This window comes from Crocodylus porosus, unplaced genomic scaffold (assembly GCF_001723895.1).
Source record: "Crocodylus porosus isolate Cpor-Errol unplaced genomic scaffold, CroPor_comp1, whole genome shotgun sequence".
In the NCBI taxonomy this organism is placed as follows: domain Eukaryota; kingdom Metazoa; phylum Chordata; order Crocodylia; family Crocodylidae; genus Crocodylus; species Crocodylus porosus.
This window is the reverse complement of record NW_017728886.1, coordinates 87,784,523-87,809,651: the sequence shown is the minus strand read 5'-3', so window position 1 is coordinate 87,809,651 and position 25,129 is coordinate 87,784,523. Positions and strand designations below refer to the sequence as shown.

Genomic DNA, 25,129 nt, shown 5'->3' with positions numbered 1-25,129 from the left:
CATGGCTGATTTTGCATGGTGCCTTAAACTGAATGTATGCCATGTCCACACACTGGGGCTGTCAGGGGTGAACACCCAACAATCAACGGATTATCAGAACCAGCCCTGGACAGCCAAGTTCTCTAACCTTCAGTGTCAACAGTCTGCATGGATGTGAGATTAAAGTCTTCTGGTAAAGGAAGATGAAAAACAGGGCCTCTGTAGGGCTACCAGGCCCTGGGGATCAGAGACAACTCTGGCTCTAGTGGAGTTTTAGGGCACAAGTTTTAAAGTCCCCAGCGAGTATAGCCCTTGGACTGTCTGGGGCTGGAACTGACAATCAGCTTTATGTCAGCCTAAGCCCTGGACAGCCCCAGGCCTCAAACCACCTTTTTGACAATCATTTGACAAGCTTTTTCACAATCACCTGATTATCAGCACCAACCTCTGGTTTGGAATTAGACCTGGAGCTGTCCAGGCCCAATGCCAACAATTGCCAGATTGTTGGCACTGGGACATGACAGCCCCCGGTCCTGGGACTACCCTTAACATGATCCCCAGGATCTGGTTGAGGGCAGCCCGGCAGGATTGCAGGATTTTGTTGGGGGCTTCTCTGTAGTGGTGTGGTTGGGCTATTCCAAACATTGTACTTTCTGCCATGCATGTCTAGTGCGTTCGTTTGATCCCAATCACACCATTGTTTTCATGTCCACCAGAGGCCTGAATGTATTGCTTCCATCTTTTTATGTAACAGAAATCCAGGCTATAGTTTGGTCACATAAATAGCTTATTGCATTAAGGAACATTGGTGTTGGGGCATTGGTGTGTTCTAAATGCGTATGTATTATCAATGGCTCTGTATTATCTCAATATTTTATTTCCTTGGCAAACAGAGTGCGCGATGTTTGTCCATCAAAACTTGCTATATGTAACAATAAGATAGTGATTAAGCTCAGAAAACATTAATCAGCCTGTATATTTAAAAATATGTTGCCATGGGCACTGTAATGACAGATTTGGAAAATGATGTCTCACTCTGGAGTTGAGAAATGATTATTTTTGTGTTTGGTGTTTATTCCCCCAGTTACAAATGAGGTTAAGGGGACAAAGAAAAATATCCATATCTCTAGAATTTCATTGTAAAAACATAGTCAATGTGTATTTTTCTCTATGCAAATAATAATAATGTTTCATATATGAATTAAGTGTAGAGTTTCAAAAGGGAAGGGGAAAAAAAAAACATCCTTCTTACTGGTTTTTGCATTACCTTACCAGACTGTTTTGCAAAACTTACGTTCTTAGATATAATTAGAAAAGAGATCTCATTTCTTTTTCCTTACTCCAAAGGAGCAAAAACCATTTTGAGTGTTGCTGTCCCCTGTGTTTTATTTATAATCCCACCACCTTAAGTTTTATACATTTCTAAAAGCATTATCACCTTGTAAGTGCTTCATATTGAATTATTTAGTGCACAGATTCAAATCCAAGACTGACTTTTATTCTTTATTCTATTTATTAAGTTAAAAAAATCATGTTAAGATTAAACTATATAAATAGGAACATCAGTATGGTTGCTTGTACTGGCATGTGTGTTATGATGTTTAACCTACATTTCTCCTGCCATATTCACTTGGCCTGTATCTGGGCAATAAATGTCATAAAAACAGGATGCCCCCTTTTTGAGATTCCTGAATGTTTCTTGTATAAAAGGATTTGATTTCAGTTTCCTCATTAGATTCACCTTGAATTCATAAGGTCCAGAAGGAAAGGCTGAGATATAGACAAGTTGATTATTTATTCAAGGCTATTTAGAAACTGTTTGCATAAAAATACATTGCTTCTGGATTCCTTGATTAATAAGCCCATATATGTCTACATTGGGTATGCACCTCAGCATAATTAAATATTCAGAAAATCGTGGCACCTATGGGCCAGAACTTATTTCACCTATAAAGTGCATAAATGCAGTTGTTGCAGTCTGCTCAAGTCCCTGAAGAATTTTTGTCAGTGTAAAAGGTGCATAGGTCCTCTTCCTTATTGCTGCTTTTTTGTGATTTAGCCGTAGAGCTAAAAAAGGAGGCATACACCCAATGGAAAGGAGGGGCCATCACCAGGGAGGACTATACCTCCGTTGCTCGGGATTGTAGGGGGGCTGTTAGGAAGGCCAAGGCAGAGATGGAACTGGGACTAGCGACCCGGATCAAGGATAACAAGAAATCCTTTTTTAAATACATATGGGGTAAAAAGAAGGTTCCGGGTAATGTGGGGCCTCTGCAGACACGCTAGGAAATTTGGTGGTCTCACCAGACGACAAAGCTAACCTATTTAACAATTTCTTTGCCTCCATTTTTCTGAGCAAGGACCAGGTCATCCCCCCGACCAGGATCCCCAATGGTCCCAGAGGAGGCACAGCCAGGCCCAGGGTCAGAGAGGACCTAGTCAGGGAATTTCTGGTGGGACTGGATGTGTTCAAATCAGCAGGTCCTAATGATCTCCACCCCAGAGTGCTGAGGGAATTAGCAGAGGTCATTGCAGGACCCCTGGCACAGCTTTACGAGAACTTGTGGTGCACGGGGCAAGTCCCGGAGGACTGGAAAAGGGCCAATGTGGGTCCCCATTTTCAAAAAAGGGAGGAAGGAGGACCCAGGAAATTATAGGCCTGTTAATCTTACCTCCATCCTGGGGAAGCTCTTTGAGAAAATTATCCAGGTGCACATCTGTGAGGGGCAAGCAGAGGAGTGTATGCTTAGCGGCAACCAACATGGGTTCATTAGAGGCAGATCCTGTCAGACCAACCTGGTGGTCTTCTATGACCAGGTCACAAAATCCTTGGACACAGGTTTTGCGGTGGCCTTAGTCTTTCTGTTCTTTAGGAAGGCCTTCAACACTGTCTCTCACCCCATTCTTATTAAAAAAATTAGGAGATTGTGGTGTCGATGCCTACATAGTGAGGTGGGTCAACAATTGGCTGGAGGGCTGCACCCAGAAAGTGGTGGTGGACAGATCATTTTTGACCTGGAGGGATGTGGGCAGTGCTGTCCCCCAGGGTTCGGTCGTCAGGCCTGCACTGTTCAACATCTTCATCAGCGACTTTGACGAGGGAGTGAAAAGCACCTTGTTCAAATTCACAGATGACACTAAGATGTGGGGAGAAGTGGGCATGCTAGAAGGGAGGGACAGGCTGCAGTTGGGTCTGGACAGGTTACAGGGGTGGGCAGATGAGAATAAGATAGGATTCAACACTGACAAGTGCAAGGTGATGCACCTAGGGAGAAAGAACCAGCACCATACCTACAGGCTGGGGAACTCCTTTCTCATCAGCACAGAGGCAGAAAAGGATCTTGGAGTCATTATAGACTCCAAGATGAACATGGGCTGCCAATGGGGGGATGCAGTCAGGAAGGCTAACCGCACCTTGTCATGCATCCCCAGATGCATCACGAGCAGGTCCAAGGAGGTGATCCTCCCCTTCTATGTGACACTGGTCAGGCCACAGTTGGAGTACTGCATCCAGTTTTGGGTGCCACACTTCAGGAGGGATGTGGCCAGCATCGAGAGGGTCCAGAGGAGGGCCACTTGCATGATCAGGGGCAGCAGGGCAGGCCCTATGAGGAGACGCTATGAGACCTGAACCTGTTCAGCCTCCACAAGAGAAGGCTGAGGGGGGTCTGGAGGGGAAACTGGCCAAGGGAAATCATCCATAGATGCTTCTCAAGCAAATCCCGGGACGTCATTCTCCCCTTGTATGTTATGTATGTATGTATGTATGTATGTAAGCTGGAGTACTGTGTCCAGTTTTGGGCTCCACAATTCAAAAAGGATGTAGAGAAGCTTGAGAGAGTCCAGAGAAGAGCCACGCACATGATCAGAGGTTAGGAAAACAGACCTTATGATGACAGGCTGGGAGCAATGGGGCTCTTTAGCCTGGAAAAGCGCAGGCTCAGGGGTGGTCTGATGGCCACCTATAAGTTTATCAGGGTGACCACCAGGATCTGGGGGAACGTTTGTTCACCAGAGCACCCCAAGAGGTGACGAGGTTGAACAGTTATAAACTACTGCGAGACTGTTTCAGGCTGGACATAAGGAAGAATTCCTTTACTGTCCGAGTCCCCAACATCCGGAACACCCTGCCACCAGAGGTGGTTCAAGCACCTACATTGAACACCTTCAAGAGCAAATTGGATGCTTATCTTGCTGGGATCCTATGACCCCAGCTGACTTCCTGCCCTTTGGGTAGGAGGCTGGACTCAATGACCTTCCAAGGTCCTTTACAGCCCTAATGTCTATGAAATCAGCAGGCAATGGGAGAGTCCCTGTTTCCCCGAGCACTGCTGGGAGTAACAAGGAATAAAGGCCATAAGTTGACGGAGAGTAGATTCAGGCTAGATATCAGGAGGCACTATTTCACAGACAGGACAGCTAGGATCTGGAACCAACTTCCAAGGGAAGTGGTGCTTGCTTCTACCCTGGGGGTCTTCAAAAGGAGGCTAGATAGACACCTAGCCGGGGTCGTTTGACCCCAGCATTCTTTCCTACCCATGGCAGGGGGTTGGACTTGATGATCTGCTCAGGTCCCTTCTGGCCATACCAACTATGAAACTAAGATGACAACTTGTTACAAAGGTTAGATATACTAATTTGCAGGAACTCAAGTGGGATGCATTAGGATTACATGTACCAAAGTTCACTTAAATGTCTAATAGGTGGAACCAAAGCTGACCTTACATCTCCTCTGAAATGTTAAACATTTTCCTCCCATATCTAAAACACATTTGTAGAATTAACAAATCAATCTGAGGAGTGAGGCAGCATTTCCTGGACACTAAAGAAAGTTCATGCCAGCCTCCTTATGAGAGCTTTTTGTAAATTAATATTCTGAAAAGGGTTGTGTACATCCATTCATTTCTACCATAAGAAATTTCTTCTGATAGAAAAATAGTTTGGAAGCTGGACTGTACAGACATTGCTTCAGCCCCCTGGCTGGAGAGCTTCATGGGCAAACTCTCCAGCCAGTGGGCACTAGAGGACTGCTCCCTGGCACACCCCTGCCATTAGGGAAGCCTATTAATTGACACTCTGTCATCTCCCCAGCCTGGGAAGAGGGCACGTTCTCAAGTGACAGTTGGCAACTGCAGAAAAGCATCAGCTACTACAGACAGCTGAGGTGGCTTCCCACCCTGAGAGAATGCCATCCTTCCCTCCCATCCAGCCAATCAGTTGATTGGCAGGAGTGGGGCTTTCTCATGTGGTGGGAACCCTCCCAGTTCTCCCCCCCAGTCCTTGCACTTCTCTGAGCTGACCTGGAGGAGTGATTGGTAAGGAAGGAGCACACAGCTAAGCAGAAGCGCAGCGCCTCAGCCTGGGCTGACCCACAGCATGTAGGGTGAGGCAAGGGTGTTTTGCCACAGTAGCAAGGCTGTCAAGCTTTGCTGCTATGGTACAACAGCCTGCCTTGTCCTATGCTGCTCTGGGTGATCTCAGTGGCAGGGGTGGTGATTGGGGGTACACGGGCTTCACCCAAGCAGGACCCCTAGCCACTCCAGTGCTTAAATTACCTCTCTGCTGCATAGCTGAGTTGCAGCAGGAGACAAGAGGAGGCCGGGATGGACAAGAGGAAGCTGGCATGGGTTTGCAAGTCCAGCTGCCAGCCATTCAAGCTTTCCATTTGCACTCTGCTGCTCAGCTGAGCAGTGATGGGGCAAGGGGAAGGAGGCAGAGGACAATGCTCCCTGTGCTTGGCTCCCAATGTCCAGCAGCCAAGCAAAGGTAGTGGCACAGCAAAGCCCTTGCTTACTTCTCACACCAGGAATTTGGGTATAAGAAGCAAGCAGGGAGCAGGCAGGAGATGCTGTCCTCCACACCTTCTCCAGACCAATGACCCTGGTCTTGGGAAGGTGTGGGAGCCTTTTCCCTGGCTCCACTCTTCCTGCTCTGCAGGAGTTAAGCCGAGGGAAAATATGCATACACTCAGTCTTTCAGGAGCAACCCACCCAGGAGCAATTTAACCCTGGTTTGTTGTGGGGTATTTTTTTCTGGAGCAGCTGTCTTTGTTTCAGGAGAAAAAGCCTGAGTGTCTGCACACTTTTATTTTCTACAAGGAGAATTCTGATTTTCTGGGTAGAAACTGAACATCTCAAGGCTCTGTCCTGGAACCTATATTATTCAACATCTTCATTAATATTGTGGACATTAGAATCAGAAGCAGACTGGCCAAGTTAGTTCACTGATGACACAAAACTCTTGGGTAAAGCGTCCACACCTGAGGACAGGAGGGCAATCCAGGCTGACCTTGATAGGCTTAGGAAATGGGCAGATAAGAACCTGATGGTGTTTAACACCAAAAAATGCAAGGTTCTCCACTTTGGGAAGAAAAACCCGCAGCATGCTTATAGACTTGGCCATGTTATGCTGTCTAGCGCTACGGATGAAATGGACTTGGGGGTCATGATTGACCACAAGGTGAACATGAGCCTGCAATGCAATGCTGCTGCTAGTAAAGCGAGCAAAATGCTGGCTTGCATCCATGTTTGCTTCTCAGGCAAATCCCAGGACATCATTCTCCCATTGTACTCGGCCTTGGTTAGGCTGCAGCTGGAGTTCTGCATCCAGTTTTGGGTCCCACAATTCAAAAAGGATGTGGATAAGCTTGAGAGAGTGCAGAGGAGAGCCACGCGCATGATCCCAGGTCAGGAAAACAGACCTTATGATGAGAGGCTGAGAGCTATGAGACTCTTCAGCCTGGAAAAGCGCAGGCGCAGGGGTGATCTGATGGCTGCCTATAAGTTTATAAGGTGTACTTACCAGGATCTGGGGGAACATTTGTTCACCAGAGTGCCCCAAGGGATAATAAAGTCAAATGGTCACAAACTCCTCCATGACCGTTTCAGGCTGGACATAAGGAAGAACTTCTTTATTGTCTGAACCACCAAGGTCTGGAATAGACTGCCACGAGAAGTGATTCAAGCACCTACTTTGAATACCTTCAAGAGAAATTTGCATGTTTATCTTGCTGGGATCCTATGACCCCAGCTGACTTCCTGTCCCTGGGGCAGGGGCTGGACTTGATGATCTTCTAAGGTCCCTTCCAGCCCTAACGCCTATGAAATCTATGCAACCTGTACATAGCCAAAGTTTGCATTCAGGAAGCACAAACTCAAAGGTGAGTTGATACATTCCCTAGTGATATATTTTCTCTTCTGACAAGAGTGCTAAAATGATGAACAGGGGAAGCTTACATATGTAATCTCCATTAATGCTGCTGGTTTTTGTGCGCTGAAGTGAGTGTCTATATGATTGTTCAGAGCTACTGTTCCCCCACCTTGAAAATTGCTACTTGCAAAAACACATTTTTGAGAGAGTTTTCCTTTGACTCATTCTTGTGAATTGCTTATTTATTTTTTATCAAGATCCTCTATGTTAAGGGCATGTGTACACACATATGTTCTAGTAAATATGGGGGGGGAAATAATTGTATGGTTTTGTTTTTAAATTATTATAACATTTATGATCTACTTTCCATTTTTTTCTTTAAAATTCAAATATTAAGATTGAACTTGTTTTTAAAGAATGCAAATATTATTCAAGAGGACTAGCTGTTTATGTCACTGTCTTTCTCCTGGGTCAAGCTATTTTCAAACTTTCCTTTTCAGTTGAAAGGTCAGAAGTTTGATATTTCTAGAAATGCATGCTGATTAGAATGTTACAGAACAGTACATATACCGCTGGCAGAAAAATGTTCACACCTCTGAGAAATTGGTAAAAGTGGTCTTTTTCTTCCTCCTCATATTTATGAGCTGGCAGCAAAATAAATAAATAAATAAATCATTTAATATTAATATTAGAGACTTGTTTCTTTTCTTAGTAATGTCCAGGAAAGATCTTCCCTGCCTTGATTTTGAAAGAAGAGAGAGTCTTTGAAAGATGTAACCTGAGATGGAAATCAATGTATGCTTACTTGTTTACTTAATTTAGGATTACTAAATGTTGTAGTCAGATTAATAGCTCTGTTTTGTTTTTTAATCTGACTCCAGAGCCATGGTATATCATTTCTAGTGGTCTGGGATATTGTACTTCCTTGCTAGCTATTAATAAGAATACATCCTGAAAGACATTGGCTAGTGAGTGAAGATGTTAAGAAAACAAAGGGAAATACCTACTCTGGGGACAGGAAAGGGTCTCAAGGAAATTTTATTTTTGATGGTGTTGTATATGAATCAAAGTAATTTATAGCAATTGTAATTTTAAAGGGGGGGGGGGCTTCCCTCCTCCCCAAAAGAAAGTTTACAAGAAATTTTTTGTCCTTTTTTGACAAATTTGAAATTCAGAACTTTTCTACCAACTTTAAATGTCATGTTTACAATGCTCCTTGGAGCTGTAAATAGCATTTGCCAGCATGCATTGCTACAGACAGGTAAACAACTTGTCAGTTGTCTGTCTCTCTTTTCTTTCCTCCCTGTTTTTCTAGCGGACTTCCATGTCAGCCTGAAAAAAAACATTTTCTCTCTACCTTCACTGAGGTTGATTTTCACAGAATTTTTTCTTCAAAGCAGATATTTAAATGAGATGGCCCACTGGTCATTGCAGCACTCCTCTACTGGGGAGAGGTTTGCCCAGTTGTTTGTGTTTTGCATTGTAATTTATAAGAGTGACGCAACATATATTCACCCTCATTTCCTTGTAGCAGAATCCAGTAGCTGGGTTCCATTTATTAAGACTATCTCTGATTTGACTTGGGCAGGCTTTGTTTCTGAGTCATGAGCTGCATTGTATCTTCTGATCGTAATGTTCCTTAGATAGGGGGAAGAAACGGTCCTCTTCTCCCTTTGACATTCCTCCATATCCAACAGTGATTCCATAATTGCCTTATCTGAAGCTGTGGATCTGAAGATGCCTGATGAGGCTGATCCAGGATTGACAGACTGCTGCAACTCAGGCACAGGTTACCATGCAGCGTGGGTGGCTCTGGATTCTTGATTCTTGCACTGTTTCTATAGCTTCCATTTTTTTGCTCCTGTTATGGTTGTAAGGTTTCAAAGTACTGAGATCCTTACAACAGACTCTGCCTCCATTTGGGGTAGTCCTGGGTAGTAGTCTCCCATGAGTTGATGTTGATGTTGCATTTTTTGGCATCAAGTTGGCCTTTAGGGCTTGAGGAACTTTTTCTGCCCTCCTTTTGAGCACATACCTTGACTGAGTCATCTGGATGACATGCGTGGCCCGGGAAAGTTGATGTTGAATGATCATCACCTCAAGTCTTGTGGGGTTTTTTTGTGAGAGGAATGCTAATGTTAGTGCATCTATCTTTCCCACTGAAGTAAAAGGATCCCACTGATAACAGGATCTTCTTTAGGCACTGAATGGTACTTCTCCAATGACTTATCCACATCTCATTTCTGTACATTAAGTTGGAGATCAACTGCTTGATAAACCATGAGCTTGGTTTTGGATCTGATGTTGCAGTCTTCAAACACCCATTTCCTCAGGTGTCTGAAGGCTGCATTTGCACATTTGAGGCAATGTTGGATTTCTTCATCAATGTCAGCCTTCTGTGAGAGAGAACTTCAATGTACAGGAACTAGAACTCTCCAGTCTCACCCTGAATCTGAATCACCGGAGCTGGGGACTGCATAGTAAGTGCTTTTTGATGGAGAATCTTAGTTTTCTGAATGTTAAGCATCACCCCCATTTTCTTGTAAACCTTGGTGAAGACATCAACAATTGCCTGAAGGTCTGGTTTTGAGTGAGCACACACGACAGCATCATCAGCATAGTGGAGTTCAATGACTGAAGTTGGCGTGGTGTTGGCTTTGGCTTGGAGTTGGCTAAGATTAAACAGCTTACTATCGATTCAGTAGTTTAGCTGCACTCCGACTGGAAGCTTGTTGGTGGTCAGATTTAGTATCATGGTAAGTGATATTGAGAAAAGTCTTGGAGCAATGACACAGCCTTGCTTAACTCCCATCTTAACCTCAAAGGGATCTGTGATAGATCCATCATTGAGAACCACCACTTGCATACTATCATGGAGCAGGCAAAGAATGGTAATGGATATTGGTAGGCATTCATGCTCCAGAAGGATCCTCCACAGTACTTCTCAGTTGACAGCTGAAGGCTTTTGTGATGTCCAAGAAGGCCATGTAGAGATGTTTATGTTGTTCCTGGTATTTTTCCTGAAGCTGGTGAGCTGTGAAGATCATGTCAGTTGTGGCTCCTGATGTCCTATACCCACACTGAGATTCTGGGAGTTGCTTTTCAGCAAGTGGAAGGAGACAGTTCAGGGGGGTTCTCACCATGATCTTTTCTGTGGTGGACAGCAAGGCAATCTTTCTATAATTTACACAGTCAGACTTGTCTCCTTTTTTGAAGATTGCCACAATTGTGGTGTCCCTGAGGTCATCTAGTATTTTATCACCTTTCCAGAACCTTAAGATGAAGGCATGGAACTGTGATGTGAGTTCCTCTACCTCCTCTTTGAAGACATCCATGGGGATTCCATCCACTTGATATGCTTTGTCATTCTTCATCTATCTGATGTCTTTCCTCTCCTCATCAAGGGTTGGAGGGATTCTGAGATCATCTCTGAATAGATGTTGCAGGATGGATTTGAGAGCACTCTCATCAATAACAGAGTCTCAGCTGAGGCGGTCTTCAGAATGCTCCATCCAATGGGCCTTGATGGCTTTCCTTTCCTTGATCAGGTCTCTTCCATCCTTAGGTCTCAAGGGAGTTGGTCCATGAGTGCTCAGACCATAGATGGTTTGGTGACATTGAAAAAACCATGCTTATCATGGATGGCAGCAGGGTTTGAATTACACTTTGACTTTTGGGGGTAGGATCTGCAAAAAAAAATTGGTCTGCCCATCACGATGCCCTAATAAAATTGGAGATTCCCCCCCAGGTTATGATTTCAAATCTTAGCAGATGAGAGCCCCTCCTGTATGGGGGGGAAGGGAGAAGGCTCACTCCACCCCTATCCAAGGTCCCCCATAATTCAGATCCTGGATGGCGGTGAGATGTTGAATCTCCTTTGACTTGACTGTTCTTCATATTGCAAGTTCTCCTTTTGACCTCTGCCTTGTCTGGTTAGAGATTTGATTTCTTTTGCTTGGAGTTAATGTCATTCTGCCAATCACAAAAGGCCATGTGCTTACAGTCGATCAACTCTTGGATCTCCCAGTCATTCTCATCATACCACTCTGGACGTTCCCTCAGAAAGAATCCAGGAGTCTCTTTGCAGGCACTGATGATGAGTGAAGGCAGGTGCTGCCAACTTTCTCCCATTGTTGTTGATTAGAATTCACCAGTTTTTTTGCTGAGGCACTGGTGGAAGATGTCTCGCTCGATTGGGTCCTTGAGTCCTTCAGTGTTCATATTTTGTTTGCTTCGCTTCTGCTGCAGCTGTCATTTTGGAGCTAGCTTGAGTAACATAACTGAGTGGATAAGTTGGTGTACCTCTTGGTAGCTGGATATGGTGCCCACCTATGATATAAACATTTTTGTAAGATGTTAGAGAAGGAGAATGGAGAATGCAACAGGACTCAAACTCGCCGAGCAGCATAGCTAGTGCCTTCTTTGTGCAGCAACCATATAAAAATGTGTATTTAATTAAGAGCCCTTAAATCAGTGCGTGAGATTGGATTTTGTTGTTGTCGTGTGTGTGGTTTTAATTTTCTAATGTGAGCCTTTATGTTAGGAATCATAAGGGACTCAATTTGGTTAATTGCATATTTATGTGTTGAATTTATTGGATCCTGTGCTGTTTTGAGATTGTGGGAGACCTGGATGATGGTGGTAGCAAAATTTAATTTCACAATTTTTTCTCTAAAGAAAAGCAAATGTAGCCCTTTGCCGTTCAAATGTTACAAAGGGAAGGCAGAAAGCCCTGGCTAGCACCAGCAGGTAGATTTAATTATTTTCTTTGACATAATCATCTCAAGCACCTTCCCATTTCCATTTCACTCATTTAAATTCTTGCATCCAGGACAATGATGGTTGCAGATGTTAGCTTTTATAGTAGAAGCAAACAGCTGAGTGTGTTTTCCATTTACATATGGCTCACTTAGTTCCATTTTCCTCTTACAAGTGGCTCTAACTCAAGTGCTTTGACAGTATATGTATGCAGTTTGTAGGTCATGAGAATCAATAAAAGGCGATAAGGCTTTTGGGCTAAGTCTTTTCAAATCTACTGATTACACATACATGCTCTATCCGACTTATGCATGCTTACACTCTGTCTCTCTTTCCTTCTTACATATTCATTATAAAATGATTTTATAGGATACTTGTATTTTAAAAACAATAATACTGATGATAAGTACATATGGATGGAAAACTGATTTTGTAGCCATATTTTTAATTAAATCATAATAAGTTTTGATGCACATTAACAATGAAATGCCTATTAGAAACTTATTGTCTAAACCAAATAAGTGCAGAAATGCATAATTAAGTAGTGAAAATAGGTTGTTAATGATGGATTATATTGCTTTGGAAGATAATTATGAGCATGAAGTGCCTAAATAATACTGGAGACTGAATAGAGTGAAAACTGTCAAAAATTAAGGCAAGAAATACAAATAATAAGAACATACCAAAATGGATATCGTAGATGGAGAGAAGATCAGAAACTAAAAGTGGGAAGCAAAAATCCAGTCTTTCCAGAATTTGGGGTACATTCATGCAAATCTTGGAGCAAACTTTTAAAGCATTGGCTCCTTATTTGCCTGAGAAAAACACTTTTGACTTCTAAACACAAATTAAGCACCCAGACAAAAGTGGTTTTATGGAAATTGGTCAGCATTTGAGGACAGAGCACCTTTGGAAATTGGTTCTCTTTTCTTTATATAACTAAGTTATAGATTTCTGAACAGGATTTTAGGTTTGCCATTTTTGGCTTGTTTCCACATAGCATGTGTGAAAAGATCCAGTGACCATTATGCTTGAATAAAAATGAACAAAACTTGAGTTCCAAGCTTAGTCAAAACTTCCAATGAGAGTGGAGTAGAAACAGCCCTGGTCTACACACAGTTTTTTGTACCAATTTTACTATTGCACTGCAGTTAGTAGGGCTTTGCGAAGCTTCGGTTGCTGAAGGAGATTCAGCCCGATTTGGCAGCCAAATCTCCAAATCCAAATCGAATCAGGAGACCTATTAATCTCTTCAAATTGAATCAGAAGCCTCCAATTCAATTCAGAGAGGCTTGATGATTCAGCTATAGAAACAGCTTTATATGTTTTTTCTACATACCTCAAGGTACCAGGCGTAGCTCATGAATGCTGAGATGGTGGAGGGGATGGAGAGTCCCATGCTCGAAGGTGGACCCAGGAGTGAACCAGAAATATTTCTGGTCCAGTTCTAGGCCCATCATGGAGCACGCGGGGGACTCCCTAGCCCCCTGGCTCAGTGACTGGTGCCTCCTGGGTCTGGGGGGGCACCTGGGGTCCCACCACAGCCAATTGCTGAGCTGGAGGGGTGCTGGAGGGGTCCTCTGTGTGCTCAGTGACGGACCTGGAAGTGGACCAGAAGCACTTCCAATCCACTTCCACCATCTCAACATCCACAAGCCACACCTGGTTACCTCAAGGTATATAGAAAAACACAGAAAGCTGTGTCTATGGCCAAATCACTGATTCTCTGAATCAGAGTCGAATCTTCATTTTCAGATTCAGCCGAATTGAATTGGGACAGTGATCTGAATCAGCAAGTCGAATTACTGTCTCCCAAATTGGGCCGAATCTGAATCAGTATTTGACAGAATCAAATACTGTCCACTTTGCACACTTTGCAGTTATTGGTATGATTTTCTTCTGAAATTGGAACAGTCCCCTAATGTGGAGTTGACTATACTGGCATAAAGGCACTATTTACTGGATAGCTGATTTACCTTTCCTGATGAAGGAATTTAATTTACAGGAATAAGAAATTACTTCTACAATCACTTTTAAACCAGTACTTCCATGTTACGGAAGAGGGTGTCATTAAAGAAGTACTTTTTGTGTGGGGTGACTCTGTGTGTGTGTGTAGGGGGGTTGTCTAATTTGAGAATGTTTGCAGTAATGTGGTGCATTTCTATTCTAGTCTTTATTTAGTTTCTGGATAAACAAAGATTTAGGATGTTCCCTCTTCAAAACCCACTTATTTTTAGAAGCATAAAATCTCTCCTCCTGTCTTTAGTGTTGTTGAAGGAGGAAAATATTGCACCCCACAGTCGATACTGTTGTTCTGAAGAAAAACAAAAGTGAAAAGCTTCTCAAGTAGGTACAGGAAGTATAAAGAATTGTTTAGTGGGTGAGTTAAATAATCTATAAGAGCTGTGTCCTTGCCAGACTGCAGGGAATTAACTGATCATGTAGGAGATCAAAAGAAAATTTTCCCCCAATTTGTTGCACTATGATTAATTACCCTCTAAGTATTTGGCATTGGAGACAAGATAGCAAACCACACTGGGACTTCATGTCACATGGTCGCCCCGGATGGTGATTTCTGTAAGGAGAAGAGAAATTGTTTCTGAACTAATGTTGTTTTATGTTTTTCATGTAGTGCTACCTAACAACTGCAATAATCATTGCCTTTTAAATGCTTATAATGATATTCTTATGTAGGCTTTAGTTCCAGAAGCACTTAACAGATTGCAGCCACATTTCAGCAGAGCCTGAAGCCCTTTCTGCAACTACAGAAAATAGCAGCAGTTGTCCAAGTCTTCAGGCTAGCAGAATGTTTTTTGGAAGGCTTCTTCCCCCTGCTGAGGAACAAGAAAATCTGAAAGAAGTGATTAATGGGGTCATTTTCCAGCATTCATATACTTTTGTTGAAAGCTACTGTTTTGGAATCTAAATGCTTCTCAGAGAATATCACACTGAAGCAGCAATTCTGCCAACCCCACTTGGTATGGAGATTATAACACAGCAAGGCTTAAAAGATTGGGGCATAGTTGAGGCCAACTAATAGATGGTTTATTATCCCAATTAAGTAACTATACCAGTTAAGTGAAGAAGTCATTAAACCTAAGGTAGAAATGGCATCACATGATGGCAAAATCTACAACCCCATGCTAAGTAAAAATACAAAATCAATAGATCATTTTATTTTTATCTTTCTTTGACCTTTATTCTTCTGGTATGCTTTATTTGGTAGCTTCAGTTATAAAAATTCTTTAAGTGTAGAATTTCATACTGATATAACACAATTACTTGGCGTTGGCTGAACGTGTCTCCATTAAGTGGAATTTATGCTAAATGTGTCCCAGTTAAACAGCATATGTTGTTATTGGCTGTACTACTAAATTGGTTCCCTGAGAGACATCCCATTAAATCAGCTTTGCACCCAAAATGAAGTATAATGGATTACATTTTTTACTAAGTTAATATCTTTTGATATTTGTAATTGGTGCAGAATTACATACACTAAAGATGAGAGGGAATTTTGAGGTCACGTTGCCCAACCCACCTGTAAAATACAGGATTGTTCTTCCTAGTGCAGTTGCCAGTGATTTGTCAAGCTAGTATGTAAATGACTCAAAATGCATGACTACGTCTGTTTGCCTTGGGAGATGGTTCTACAGTCTCCAGGTCTCTTTCTGCTATTCAGCCTGCATGTTCGTGTCTTCATTTTTATTCTCTCCCTTTCTAATTATGCAGGGGACCATCCTTGTGGATAATCCCTACCTTAATACTGAATTCTTCACTAGGATTTGAAATCAACAATATATTTAAGTACATAACTTTGAGCATGTGGGCAGTCCCACTTAAACTCATTCAAGTCAAGGATAGTTGGATATATCCAAGTCTAAATTTCATATAATCTATGAACTTCAAACACTTATTGCATATTCCACCCCTTCTCTAGCAACACCTTTGACAAGCTAAAGGAATTACACTGGCTGGACTGTCAAGGAGTGGGTAGTAGAGGGATTGTCATAACTATATGGGGGAGGGTGAAACAAAACAGTAGTTTACTTCCTAATGAAAGCTGCCATCCAGATTCTGGCATTATGTATTAATCATTATGCTTTACAGCCATGTATAACAGCACTTGCACTATATTTCAGTGTGCCTAAGGAAGCTGTGAAATCTCCTTCACTGGAGCTTTTCAAAAAGAGGCGGAATGAGCCTTTATCTGGGATAATATAGGAAAAGTAAATTGTACGTCTCTGCTGAGGGTTTGACTAGATGACCCTTGAGGTTCCTTCCAAAAGTCTGATTCTGTGATCACTATCTCATGTAAAATAGAGATGGGAAGAATCGTACTTCCGGACTTCTTTTGCCGGGCAGCATGCATTCAGTCTTGATTACAATTCAGAGCTCTACGTTTCAAAGCATGCTACCCACGGATTTAACAGTATGGCTCCTGGTGATATCTCTTTGAAAAATTAAGGCCAAAATTTATGTCTTCCAAAATGCTTTTGATCTTGATTTTGCAGTGAGCCAAAGTGAGCAAACTTCAGATCTCACAGTATCAGACATTTGAGTTTAGTCATGTTGTCACAGGAACAAGGGTACAAGGCACTAACTGCAGCTCAGTATAGGTTCCTACCATCTGTAATGCAGCAGTGTCCTTCAGTTTTGTACAGAGTGCTCCTTAAACTTCTTCAATTCTAGCTTCAGGAGCAGGAGAAAAATGGGTGGCATAGGTCTACTCTACCAGCTATCTGGCTGTGTCAAGAAGTATTTGGAAAGTTAAATTCTTGAAGTGTTTAACACCGTACTGAATGGGAAGCTAACAGAGAAGCCAGCCTTACTACTACCATCTTTTTTCTACTTACCTCACTTTCTTGGCTGAAGAAGAGGCCTCTTGGGCACCTATTCATGTGCTTGACACCTGCTCAGATGCATTCTAATTAGAATGCATTGGAGCAGACTTGATTAATCGGGTTTGCTCGAGCATTCCAGTTAGAATGCAGCCTCAGTGTCATGTGTATTCAGCATTCCCACATTTCAAAATGGAGGCAGGGGCACTTTAACTAAAGCTCATTTGACGAGCTTTAGTTAAAGTGCCCCTGCCGCCATTCTGAAGTGTGGTACGGCTGAATACACGAGACGCTGCGGGCATTTTAATTAAAGCAGTTCTTGGGAGCTGCTCTAATTAAAACACCCCCCTCTCCTGCCCCCCCACTGGGCACGTGTAAAGATCCCCAAACAGGGGCTTTCTCTGGAGTTACAGAATTGGGAGTGGTTAACAATAAGATGAATCACTCTAGAGCTTTAGAACTATTCTAGCCCAAGAATGTAATTATTCGTGAAGTGCGGCCAGCTGTGCCTCATGTCCAAATTATAATTTAATAAAACCTGTCAAAAATTAAAGGAAAGAACCCCAAGATGGCTATTTTCCTGCTGAAATACCCAATTCCCCATCCACTTCAAGAGTTTTCTGCCCTTGTGCTGATTTTTCAGTCTTCTGGCTACTTTGGGGATATATATCATTTCAAAAGCTAGCTCAGTTGTCCATCAATCTTACAGTGCGATTCACTGGAGTAAAAACTACACTCCCAGCTGAATATTAGGTGGAATTCTGTGGTGCAGTACAAGCCTGTGCGAGGAGCTTCTGCAAAGATACAGCTCACCTCCATGCTCAGTTTGACAGATGATATTTTACGATATCCACTGCAAAAGCAAAGGCAGTTCACTTCCATGTTCAGTTAGGTTGACCAGCTTAAGCTAGTGTGACTCCACAAATTTCAGTCACCTTAGGTTGTTTAATATGCTTCATGCGGAATGAGACCTGCATAATGCTCCACAAGCAGTAAAGGAGACAGAGTGATCCAGCAGTGAGGACTCTGATCCTGGTGCTCTTTTGCCCCATCTTGCCAGGAAGACTGTGAGCTCCTTGCGACATAGACAGTGTCTTACATGTTTGTATGGTGATCAGAACACTGGGGCCAAAATCGTAATTGCTATTTCTAGACACTCCTATAACATAAAGGAAAAGAGGCTCACATGGTCATTTTAGATGGTGGAGTCAGAGCTGTACAGTGGTCCATTGGAAAGCAATTGCAAGGCAGTTTCAGCTGTTGTCTTTCATGGAAGATGGAGTTATTGACCTGAGTATTTCATGCCATCTTTCTTATTATCTATATCTATATCAGGCCTTATCCTAAGAGGCAAAGACAGATTTTTGGTGCTATTTTGGTATGTTTAAATATATTTAGGAATCTAGCACTTTGCTTCATGGATGAAATCCTTGTTTCATTCTTAAATCTATACAGTAAGTGTTTTTTCATGGAGATTATGACATTATATTCTTTACTCCTGCTTGTTTGTTGAGTCTGGCTATTGCATCTGTCACTGTTTCTCTGAGTGGATGTAATGCACTGTAGAACAGGATTGTGAAGTGTTTCATTCTGTGAAGGCCAAGATACAGTGCCATGACATTGGTGGAATATCTTTAGAGCAGGGACTGTGTAGTCTTACCTAAATGTACAGCAGTTAGGACAGTAGGTCACTGATTCGGAGTTGAGCTATTGCAAGTACAAATAATAAGTAATCAAAGATGTGTGTGTGTATGTATTAGTCCATAAATGGTTTTGGAAGGTACCATCAGGGAGTATAGGAAGATGAGAAAATGTCTCTGAAAACTAAAATCCAAAAGAGAAAAGATGAGATTTAGCATGCTATTTTGGTAGTCGTGTAGTGAAAGTCACATTGCAAGAGTAATAAAAATAAATGACATGTGACGGTGTTGCTGTAGACCACAGCCTATTTTGTTGGGGGCAGAGTGCATTTTATACCATAGGCATGACACTTACATATGGGCCTGCTTCATCTCTAGGTGCTTTTAGGGCTTGAAAATCATAAATCATGTTGGAAGCTCTGAAGCATGTTTTTATTGTTTCTGCATCTTTATGGGGGGAGAGTGGGAGAATCTATTCATTCAAGCTTCCTCCATAGATGCAACTTACCTCTTGCATGTCACGACACTTCAGCCATGAAAGGGCCTGCTTTCTTTTCCCCTGAGTTTTAAAGTGTCTGATATAATTTACACTTTTTATAGTATTTCTGGCCTGAGTCAAGCCACCAATTGTGTGTGTGCAAACACGAGGAGGAAGATGCAGATGAGCAGGTCACAACTCTTGAATGCTATTACAGGTTCCTGGAAAACCCCAGTGAGTTAGCTCACCACTGATCATATGTGGTCAGGATTGTTGAGGAGCTTCTGAGGGGAGGACAAATATAAACACTACATTTTAGCATGAATACTTCTGCATCTCATGCAGATTGCTCAAGCGTCCTGGCAAGAAGGATTTGTGTGGGAAGAAGAGCTCTACATAGGGCAGCATCTACATCTGAATATGTTCCCAAAGGAAGACCACAGTTGCAGCCTTCATACATATCCATCTGTGGCTAAAATGTGAAGAGTGCCTGAATTTGGCTTGCCATATTGTGTGTGGGGGGAAGTGTGTGTGTGTGTAGCTATATACACTAAGTGTGAACTCTTTTCTACATAGTCATATCTGTAACTTAGGTTGACTCTAGAAAGTTATCTCTGTGTCTAAGAATATGCAGCTCACTCAGGATGAAATTCTTAATGTGCTTCACATGGATACTCTCTTGGGCTGGAGAAACGAACATATGAGCTCCATACAAACATGAGAGAGACAGAATCCTAAGGAGGAAAAAAGGAAAACCCAGGCATGGAGTACCAAAGCTCCCTGCCATCCAGTAACAGTAACCATAAAATTGCCAGCTGCCCAATTTTCTTGTATTGTGCCAGCCACAATGCTAAGATCTGCAATCTTTATGTGTTTGTACAATGCCTAGTAAAGTTGTCTGGTCTTATAACTAGGACTCACAGGTGCTACGGCAGCCCAAATAAATAATAATCATTTCACAAGTGGAGCCATCAGATTCCTCCTTGCTAGCAGCCAAATTGTCCTCTAAAGCCAAACTTTCCTAAAGTACACCCAGTCTGATCAATGCCTCCCTGTGAGCTACAAGCTCTAAATCCAGTTCTTGAAAGGTGCTATAATACTGTAGTTTACATTTTAGCACACTGTAAATTTGGTAAAGAGATCAAACAGATGGAGGGGATTAGACAGTTTTTAAAACTAAGTATCAAAATGTGTAATGTAGCCATTATTAATTTGATGAAAAAGCATTTTTTTAAAGTGTGTTGCCTCTTGGATTTTTTGCAACCATAAGGGCCAACAGGATCCATTAGGTGGGTCACAGACATGGTTCTTTCCCACTAGCGTCCTACCATATTATAATCTAGCTTTGCTGAACTCTTGGAACAGACTTTGCTGAAAGTAACTACAGCTAGATAGCTGGAAGGAAGCATAGCTATGACCTGCCTAATGGATCCTGTGTTTGACAAGAATTTTATATATTTTCCAGGAAACCCCTTAGAGGTGACACCCCAGTGGTTTCGCATCCAAATCTGACAAGGACATTCCCTCGTTGCATCTGTCCTCTGCTGTTTCTTTGGTGTTGTATTGTGAATAGTTGGGAAGTACATGTGGTGTTTTATTTTGCTCTCATCAGCATTTTGATTTTCCAAACAGAAAAAGGTGTTCATGATTTTACAGTCAGTCCTGGCTTTAAACCTGCATTTTTCCTACCTTGTTTATAATCTGTTCGTTTCACCTCCTCATACAAAATGATTGGCCTCATAGGTTTGCTTTTCTTGTGATGTACCATTTTAGAATGTTTTACAGCATTATGCAAACCATAGGCCAAAAGCAGCGGTAGTGTAACATCAGTGACTTGTTATCACTCTTGTAGCTCCTAGAGGTAAGCCTATTAATTCATGTTCCCAGAACCAGATCGTCTGGATTGAATACTGAGTGTGATTAGTCAGAAATGGCTTTCTCATCTGTTGATGTTTTCATCTCAAGACTGGGTATCTTTCTGAGACGTATGCTTAGTTTAGTCTAAACTTACTCTAAACTTAGTTTAAACACAATTTATTCAATTCAGTGTTACTACTTGGCATGTAATAATCTGTTTTGTACAGGAGTTCAGACTAGCTGAACCAAGGATCCCTTCTGTCTTTAAAAATCTCTGACTTGGGTTTACCAAATTATTGAGAAGACTGAAGATTGTGAAGCCATGATAATGTAGTCAGCAGGCTTAATAACTAGAGAGACTGTGCTCTCCTTTGTTTCTTCAAGAAGAGAAGGGAAGACTGCAGGTTTCACACACTAAGGGCACGTCTACACATTGCCCCATGGTGATGTTGTTACTGTGTCATGCCTTAGTACTTCCTTTTGGAAGTAAAATGGATGCAATAAGTTATTTTGGAAGTACTAAAGCATGGCTCAGTAACTACTATGGATATTTTTAGCTGCTACTTCACTGTAGCGGTGCGCTATAATGGGAGTGTGCTGCTATGGTGAAGTAGCTGCCGGTCACATATAGATGCATGTGGTTGCTATGTCACCATAGCACCTCACTACGATGACATAGTGTGATGCATAGAGAAATGCCCTAAAAGGAGCCTTTATCAAGCAATATACCACTCCCTTTTAGTCTTGAAGCCAACTAAAAGCAGTAGCAGCAGCAGACTAAATGGTAAAGCCAGCCTTATTTCATGCAGTGTTAAATTTGGGAGCATAAAGATAGGGATAATTTTCTGTTTTCATTTTCTAGAGTTGTCCATTAATATAGTTGCTCAAAGTGGAACTGGGGCCTTAGATGGAAAAGCAAAATCTAATATTCTCAGACTAACGTTTAGCTTACGCATTTAGCAGAAGTTGGACAAAATTCTCAGTTGGAATAAGTGACTTCCATTGAATTGCATCCAGCGGAGCTGCACTAATATACCCCAGAAGAGAATTTTGGCTGCTGTATTATAGTGTTCACAGTAGAAAATGCGTTAGCTAGAGTGGTTCCACTGTGAGAAGTGCGTATTTAAACATAGCACTGCCTTACTGAATGGGAATACATCTGTGGGTATTTAGTGGCATAAAGCTTATAAAATGGTATTCTCTTGCTTTTGCAAGCACTGCCGAGCCTGTATAGTTATGAGAGAGTGAGCCAGATTCTGTTCTGGCTTTGCATATCATTAAGAGAAACTGTCCACCAGATTGACTGAAGATTCTTGGTTGTACAGAGCTCAGAAATAGCCCATATTACCTTTGATGTTCCAGTTTGTAGAAGCTGGCAGTTAAAGTCAATGGGAGTCAGGCATGTAATCCCTGCTTACATGCTTCTGTAAATGCTATTAGATGCCTCTCTTCATCTTTAGGTGCCTTTACAAAGGTCATTCTAGGGATCCCTAGAGCCTCAAGGCAATTTTATAGTTGCCTTTTTTGAATAAGTTTCAAATCACCTCTGCTTTCACAGGAAAGTTTTCCTACTGCAAGAATCGTGGATGAAACCAGTAAAATGAATAAGCATTTATCAGACATTTGAGATGATAAATATTTTTGTCATTGTTAAGATGCGTGAGTGCCAGTGGTTATTCACAGTGCAGCAAGAACACTCAGTTGTGCATGATGGATGTGGAAGCTTGATCAATGACAAATATTCCCTCTTCTTAACAAGTTGCTGGGAATTACCCATGTAATGTGGCACAGTACCCTTGAAAATAGTACAGCCTCATTTATTTTACTGCTTCTGACACATTTGAGGGTGCATATGGAGAACTGCGCCAAGACTCTGCTTTAGTTTTTCTATTTAAAGGACATAGACAAAAACACTTTCAAAAGTCTATACAAATTCTATTTCTGGACTGTTAAAAAAATAAGCATCCTTTCCCCCTCTGAGGAATATTTTATTCTTATTTTCAGTGTTAGGTTCATGGTGGGAAATAATAATGTAGTACTTCTGAAAAGGGGGGCAGAGATGAGCATCATAAAGGTGGATGGGATGGTGGCCTCTATTGTCAGAAGGAAGAATCTGTCCCCAGTATCAGCTGAGAATAGCTATTTATCACATTTGTGCCCTTCATCCATCACTCCCTCCTCTTTCCTGAAAGTAACAGAAAACTCTTCCTTTGCTAACTCTGGATGTGAAATCTTGCTTTCTTACCCATTTATCATAGCAGCTTTCATTTTGTTTGTGGAATATTAATTCAGTTTTTCATAACATCCAGTAAAAATGGAAGGGCCTGTTTTGTCTCAGTAAAGTCAAATGCTTTACTTCATTTCCATCATGATGTGTAACATGTCTGATGTTGCACAGATGTAGCACACAGCCAAATTCTTTTTGTAGTAGATTTGCTGTGTAGACAAGATCACATAACTGTGTTTTTGCAACCAAGCCAGCCAGTCATACTTCCCAGTTTTCTGTCTGGAAAGATACTCCAAATTATATTGGGAAAGGTTTTTAATTAAGTCTTCCCTGATGAGTCTCAGCTGAGAGCAATTTTTAAAAAAGAAAAACCTACTTGGGAGTGAATAGGAGTATGCTGTAAAGTTAATAACCGTCCTCTGTACCCAAGTGGGAGTTTAATTCATGAGAGGCCAGTATAAAGGCAGATGATGTAGTAGTACCCTGAGTGTATAAGGCAAATGTGGGAGTCTTGATATTGATGAGGTTCTTGTCTTTCATTGCATACTAAGGGGCAAAGGAAGAAAAAACATGATCTTTGCAGCCAAGCTAAAGTAATGTGTGTGTGGGGGGGGACAGCTGGGGGATGAAAACCCTAAGCGAAGGCTGTGGAGGAAGTGAGAATAAGTAAAACAAGATTGATTTATCAGGTCTAAAACGTTCATCTGTATTCCATTCTTTGCTGTGCTGCAGAGGAGGAAAGCTGCTCTGGCCCTGATTGGGGAACAGAACAGGAGAGGGGGAGGAGGAGAATATCTATCACAGGCACACCACGAGTGTTTAATTTTCCAGAGACTATGATTAAACAAATGTTGCTGCTGCCTGGCAGCCCTTGCAGACATTTGTTGGGACAAAATTACAAGTAGGTAATTTGTCTGTAGTAATAGGCAAGATGGCCTGGCTGCATATTCTTTACAATGCCTGTTTTCTATGTTGCTTGATATTGAATCCATCTCCCAAGGTTTCTTCAGTGACTAAAGTAGTACCTGCACATTTTCTGATGCTGGGAGAGAAATTTTGCTGCTGCTGGCAAAATGTGGCTGGGTAGACTGTATGGCTTTAGTAGCTGATTTTGGAGTTTGGTTAATTAAGAAGAAGGGACCTATAAAATACAGTGCAAAAAGGTGAGCCTGGCATGGATGAAATACATGATTGTTTTCTATGGCACTAAGCAAGGGGTGAGGCTCTGAACCATCCCCAGCGATATCAGTGGTTTAAGCTGATATCGGATGGATTTTTCAACAGCTGTCCTCCTAACCCAGATACCATTGCATAACCTGTACGGGAACTGATGTAATCGGGGGGAAAGATATATCTAGGTAGATTCAAAATGTAGACTGCGTATGACTTCTAAAGGTTAATTTACAATGGAGATTCACCACGATTCAGCAGCAGCTCTAGTTGTACCGATGCTAACTGCTAATGGTGGGTCATACGAGTTTAAGAGTGTGTTGACTCTGGTTGTAATCAGTGTTAAACCTCAGTTAGCCAGACTTTGTCTTGTGCTGATCCATATTTAGGGGTAAACACCCACTTGGCTTCCCAGGGTAAATTACCCCAATTCTCAGTCAGGGATATTAGTGAGTATAGACTAAGCTGCAAAAAAGCTCCACTTCACTGCATTCTCAGAAATGTTCATGAAACTGAGAGACTCTAATAGGATAGCTGTGCTCCTTGAGGTATAAAAATGGTTTTATTCATTGACTTGAATTTTCATGATATCCAGCCAAGGATGTGCACCAAGGGAGTGGTAATGATGTGAGTGAACAAATAGATAAGCTTAAAGTACATTACTTTAAGCCTTTGCCCTCACTTCTTTCTCTATTACTGCCTTTCTCCCTTTATCTGAACGCATGCATGGGGAGTACATGATGGCATGGCAGAACTGTTGTCAATGCAAGTGTAGAACGGTGCCACCTATGCCATGTGTGGATTATCTGAGCCATTCCCAAATGACTGACTACAGAAGCTTTATGCTTCGGTATGTTAGGGTACATAATTTACAGAAAAGCTATTTCAGCAATAAATCTAAGTATTTAAAAATATATATAATCAGGCCTTTTTTTATTAACTGTGGCTGCTTATAGACCTGAAAAAGAACCAAAACAAAACAATGCTTTACTTTAAGCTCAGCATGCCCCTACATCTGAGCGTAGAGCATGCC

At 41.9% G+C, this 25,129-nt stretch overlaps 1 protein-coding gene across 5 annotated transcripts in view; it reads left to right on the top strand.

The window, feature by feature from the left end:
- Positions 1–25,129, top strand: part of ELMO1 (engulfment and cell motility 1) — a 446,831-nt gene that overhangs the window by 354,416 nt on the left and 67,286 nt on the right. The window lies entirely within an intron of this gene.